Here is a 6513-nt window from a genome sequence, read left to right on the forward strand (position 1 = left end):
TGAGAGTCCAAAGAGAATTACTAACCATTCATACAGCTCGTGAAAAGTTTTAAAGACAATTTTTCATTCATCTCATCAAATTCTAATTTGGTGATAACCATTTTTTAGATCAATTTTGGAAGAAAAAAAATTTCTCTGAGCTCAAATTTAGCATATCGTCCAAATGATGAATACGAAATTTATATTTGATAGTGATTTTATCTATAACATGATCAAATATATACATTTTTCATGTTCCATCTTTCTCAGAAATTAGTAAAGCTATGGACAACATAGGGCCTCGTTTGCCACCCGCCTTTCTTTAAGTTGGTAAAAAGCAGCTATTGAAAAAACCGAGTTTAAAACAACGGGAAGTTGTTTGGTTGATTCACTAAATCGCAATTCTTCGCTCTACTCTATAGTCTCTACTAATGATAAAAGACAAAATTACCCTCTTATTTCAATTAATTACATCCGGATCTCAACCTGCTGAAATTCTGTCCAACAGAAAATTTTCGGCTCCAGGTCGATATTTCACTTCGAAACTACACGAATGATTCTTCCAATGTGGTATGATTCATCTTCTTCTTCAGACGTTTAGTTACGAAAACAGTATCAACAGTGGAGGAAATTGTAATTACTTAACTTCCTGTATCACAAACATCTATAATATATATGTTTACTTTATTTCTCTACTTAGGATGTGTTTAACAAAACATTTTAAAATAATTTTTTTTTCTTTAAATACACTATTTATAATTTATATTATACTTATTATAAATATGATAATATTACGAATACCATTAAACTATCTAGTTTGAGTAAATAAGAATCAACTTTTTAATATAACCACACATCATCTACTAATTCATTTAATAAACATAACTTTTTTAAAACTCAATTTTTTCTCAATCACACAAATACAAATTCTAACAAATTTAACAAACAACTTAAATCTTCGTAAGGTTTGTCAAGGTAATCACCTTCAACTTCTACATTTTCATCATAGATCTCATATACACACCTTGAAAATATATATATATATATATATATATATATATATTAGTCCTTACATACTTCATCATTAATAACAAAAGAAAACACAACACAATTTTTCTATAATATTAAATTTTGAAAATCATTATTAAGATAACTATACTACATACTAAAGTTGTACAATTGTTTTGTGATATTATCTCTAACTTCTTTCATCTCAGTTACACCTTCACCATCAGCCTGTTCGTCAACACAAACATTTTCTTCATCTGGTTCTGGAACTCTGTCTAGACTACAGTCAGAAAAACCAAAGTTTTCATCCTTCTCATACTCATCAAAATCAGGATCGACCCGTGAGTTATGTCTTCGCATAAAATTATGCAATGTCATTGTACCTATAATTATTTGACATTGTTTCTTGAATGCGTTATTTGACATATCATGTAGAATTCTCCATTTTTTTTTCCACACACAAAATGCACGCTCAATGATACTTCGTAATGAGGAATGTCTCTTATTGAATACTTCCCTGTAACCCCTTATTGGTTAACTTTCTCGAACAAAATCTGCTAAATGATATCGTGTATCTTGGTAAGGCTTCAGATATCCTTTTTTCAGAGGAAAAGCTGCATCAATTAAGTAATATTTACCTATACATGAATTTACAATAAGTTAATCCATACAATATTATACATTAAAAAAAAACTTACATTATTTATAAATGCATAAAACTTACCTGTTGGTGGTTTTGGAAAATTAAATTTAGGATTTGTCACATCATGTTTAAAAATGCGAGCATAATGTGCAGAACCTTTCCATCCTGCTGAAACAAATGTAAAACACATGTCGAAATCACAAGTAGCAATTAGATTTTGAGTAATTTTATGATGCCGTCCTATGAAAGGAATTTGATCTTTCACAGGAATTCTTGCATCAACATGAGTTCCATCAATTGCTCCAATACAATATCTGAAATATGGCATATATCTTATATCCCTACGGATCTGCACTGGAATATTATGAAATTTCTTATTTTTAGGTGAAATAATTTCCAATGACAGTCGTGATAATGCTTCAAGTCCAACACAAAAGTATCTACTTATTGTTTATGTAGAATGTTGGAATTTTTAAGAGGTTGATTGAATGGATTCATTTTGCCCTAAAATGAATAAAGTTATTGCAAGAACTTCTCTAATGTTTGTCCTACGAGATCCATATATGCCGTGTTTTTCTTCAAGCAAACATACCAAGTCGTTGAAAATGATCTGGAACATTCTAAAAATATTATAAAATCTAACTGAATGCCCGAACATTAACTCACTTATCCATTTGCCTCCAGTTTGGTTAGACGTCATGCATGATTTTTTATTTAAGTACAGTGAGTAGTAATCGTACATTAGAAAGTTTGAACCTAGTATGATATTATTAAATTGAAAAATTGTCTTGTTCTCATGATCTGACCAAACTTCTTCTTCTAGCTCATCATTTGAACAGTTTCCATTCTCGAAAGACATTGATTTTTTGTTTACATTAAAAACAAAAAAACAAAATTTACAAACAATTCAATGATTCAATCTTTATGGGAAAAACTAATAAAAACGTTGAGTAAATAGTTATATTGTTTGTAATTTGAGAAAAAACCAAGTTGATATCTGATGATTGCAGTTTGTATTAAAGTCAGGAATTCTAAGCTAAAGATAATTTGGAAACTAATTACAGCAATAAAGTCATGTTAAGAAATAAAGTCAGAACGACCCACTGGTAGAGAAAAAAATTGATTCAGCAACAATCACAAACAAACTTTCTTACCAGTGGATGGACCAAAAAAAATGTACTGCTATGCGCCAAATAGAGTCCTGGTTATCTGCAAAAACATTGAATCACATACAACTGAATGAGAATTCATGAGCTGGATTGAAACTAATTGCAGCAGTAAATTAAATGTAAATTGGCAATGAAGAGATCAGAAAACAATTCGTATTCTTATAGGAATCATATTTTAAGTAGCCATTCTACTTAAAATGCACTCAAATCTAGCTACAGTTTGTTGGATGGCATTGATAACTTCCAATGGGAATCAAAGATTTTACCTTCTGAGTGAAAAGGATCCATCTAATGAAGGCTGATTGCTTCTCAACTATTGCAGTGCACTGGGTACATGGTTTTTTTCAATAGCTTTGATTTATTACTTACATATTTATGAAATAGGTGGAAGATTTCAACATGAATCTGTGAACCCGACTCGACTAAACTGAATATGTACCCATATTTATGAAATAGGTGGAAGATTTCAACATGAACCCGACTCGACTAAACTGAATATGTACCCAACATGGCACGAAAAATATACAGGCAATGTTGAATTACTATCAAACTGATCCAAATGGATTTTTTCAGCAATAATAACTGCAAAACTCCTCTTTCTTATTTAACTTTTAGTTGTAACATAAAGTAGAAATGGCCACATGGGAACATCAATAAATACTCAGAAATAATCTTCAACTTCCCGTATGCTTTGAGGAGGTTCTCCTTGAAAAGATTTGGGTGCCTTGAAAAGAAAATATTAGGAGGTTTTTCATAAAAAATATATATCTATTCAATGACCATTTTGCTTGTATTTTTTACCACAGATGTACTAAAAGGTAATCTGGTTTATTAACATTTATTTTAGCTAAAATTGTTAATATGAATGAAACTGATATAAAAAATTTTCTTCTTGTAATTTAATTTGAAAACAGGTGATTCAGCAAAGGATGTGCTGAAAGAATATTTCCAAGATCTGATTTTATTATGCCAGCATGTGAGGTCTACATTTGAAAAATCTGTTGCAGTTTTCAAATGTACCCAATCTCATCAGGAAATGAACGGAGCTTAGTTTCCAACATTTCCTCTTAGGCAGTTATGTATGAGAAGAGAATATTTATATATTATCCGCGAAGACACTGGGATTATATTTTCAGTAGCTATTCTACTTTGCCTGAATACTGTTCATGGTATAGTCTGAAATTTTTTTTTTAATGAACTTAGATTCATATGAAAAAAACAGAGGAAATCATGTTAAGTTACAGAATTTATGTATGCCTATAAGAGTAATGCATAAAATTTCCCAACACTGCATAGATGTTGTAGGTTTTTGACAAGTTCAACAACATCAAAAAAAAAAAAAAAACATGATTCGGAACAGAAGAACAAAAGGTAATACATAACCAAATAAAAGATATTTCTATTGAAGTCTAATTTGAACTTTTGTTGAAGCATCGTCGAAGCCACCAAGTTTTTCGCTCACTTGGGATTCCCATAAAACTCTCTATACTATTTCTATCTTTTAAGAACTTAATTGCAAAAGCATAGAATTCCAAATCATCATATATTTCAGGTATGGCTGATATCTCTACGACTGCATCAAGTATTGTAACTGTTCTACGTTGCGACGTTGAGGTTGCTATAGTAGAGCTTACTGATTGCACAACATTAACTAAACTTTCAATATGATTTAGAAATAGTTGCTTCCCTGCTAACCTAACTGATTTAACTCTCTTCCTTTTTAGGAATGTGGTTGAACTTTGAGATCTTTGGGAAGCTATTGGAAATATAGCATCTTCTTTGTGACCTATTTCTGTATGTGGGTCATCATCTTGGAGGTCATTTTCCTCAGATGAATTGTGATGGTCATTAGTTACTTCGGAGGGTAAAATACCAGAGTTTGGAATCCATACTTATTGCCAGTTGCGACAATGCGACTAAACATAATTTTAAGTTTTTGTTCGAGTTCTGGTGGTATTCCGTTGAACCTAAACTTTCTTGTTGCAGGTATGACCTACATAAGTGAAAACATTTATCTATCAAGCCTACATATATTATACTGTGATATGAATGTATTTTAAAAATTTTACTTAGTAATATCTGTATTTTATCATTCCATCATTCATTAGAAGCATCTATAGTCCGTTTTATTGGATTCCACCCTAATCCAGTCTCCCCACACAACAGCTCTTTCCACAACTTCCAATCCTTCTTCAATTGATCCCACTTATTCTTTAGGTGTGTACGATCATACGATCTTCCAGTCCGAGAACTAAATTTTGTCATAAGATTTGTCCAACCTTTCTTACTGAAATGGGTGGAAGGTCTATTACCCAATTCAATTTCTTCTATGCATAAGTCATAATAGAGTAATGTGCTATTGATATCTCATGTCGCAAGTGGACCACATTCTCTTTGTTTCCCCATCTACAGATTCCAACATCTTAGAGATTAAAAATACATAATAAATATATAATAAAAATTATAAAAATTTCCAAATATTTTTAAATATTTAAAACGAAGGAAGTTCTGTTTTGTAGTTGCGAAAGATAATTATAAATTTTTAGTTTTGACATCAAAATTAAACTGATAACTCAGGTAATAAATGTAGTGTTGACATGGTAATTTGGTATTAAATTAAACTGATAACTCAGGTATTAAATAATTAAAAAAATATTTGATTACAAAGGTGTACTGTTGACATAGTATTTGGAAGATTACCGGAGAACACTAAAGGAATCTGTTGCTATGAATGTAGTGAGAAGGTCCACGAATTTTTTTTTGCACAGTATTTAAGAAGGTAGAGATTTTATGGTTGTAAAGGCTATATGTGAAATGTTTTTAATTACATAATTAAAAGCTTAGCAAACTAGTATTACGTAGACTATGATTTTTTGAGAAAAGTAATTCAGATTTTGGCATCAAAATTAAACTGATAACAGCTCTTAATTTAAGGTTTAATTTACAGATGAAAGAATAGAAGAGATGATCGAAGGTAGGTCGACATACCTGTTTGCTGCCTAGAATCGAAGCTGTAGAAGGCCAGAAATGATTCAATGGAGAAGGGTTGAAGGTGGAAGCTAGGTCGACAAACCTGTTCGGTCCGTATTAGAGCAGAAATGGGGTAGGGCACTGCAAAATAGCGAAGGAAGAAACGAGGAGGAAGAAAAAGTCGCTGAAGAGGGACGTGAGGGCGACGTGGGGAAGTGCAGGGTAAGCAGCATTATTTTACTTTTGAGATCGGCATTAATACAGAGAAATCCTAACCAAACAAGAGAAAGTAACCGTTTGCACGGATGTAAAACGGAAACGGCATGAATAAGGAAAAACAAAGGAGGCCTCAATCGTATAAAAGAAACGGAAGAAATTACCGTGCACGTCGGCTCTCATTTTCAGGTCTTCTGCCCGACTTTACCTAGGAGAAAATGGATCGACCTCCTCCTCGACCCCTGATTCTTTCTCACGTACAAAGCCGCATGCCAGTCTTCCATATGCGAGCTACCCACATGTATGAACCTTCGGAGCCGCACCGCCCTCTCGGTCTCGTCCAGCCTCCCTTCCCTGCGACCGAAGCGACCAATACGGGCAAAACTGACCCCGCCTACGGCGCCTCTCGAGCGGCATAGGCTGATCCTTGCCCAAGCGGGATTATACCATGCTTCTTAAAATGTGAGCGAGTGCGAAAAAGGGGGTTTATTTGTATATTGTTATAATAATAATAATAATAATAATAAT

General features: G+C 32.6%; 1 long non-coding RNA gene across 2 annotated transcripts; it reads right to left on the reverse strand.

Moving 5' to 3' along the window:
• Positions 1-1063: 1063 nt before the first annotated feature.
• LOC110096849 lies at positions 1064-6441 on the reverse strand. Of its 2 annotated transcripts, none has more exons than XR_003703282.1 (5): positions 6150-6441; positions 5788-6040; positions 2785-2839; positions 1712-1795; positions 1064-1625 (listed from the first exon to the last, which is right to left on the reverse strand). It is a non-coding gene; the product is annotated as an uncharacterized LOC110096849 (long non-coding RNA). The 2 variants fall into 2 exon arrangements; XR_002303138.2 differs by having other exon boundaries at positions 1712-1798.
• Positions 6442-6513: the final 72 nt, after the last annotated feature.

This window comes from Dendrobium catenatum, unplaced genomic scaffold, assembly GCF_001605985.2.
Source record: "Dendrobium catenatum unplaced genomic scaffold, ASM160598v2 fragScaff_scaffold_1676, whole genome shotgun sequence".
In the NCBI taxonomy this organism is placed as follows: Eukaryota; Viridiplantae; Streptophyta; class Magnoliopsida; order Asparagales; family Orchidaceae; genus Dendrobium; species Dendrobium catenatum.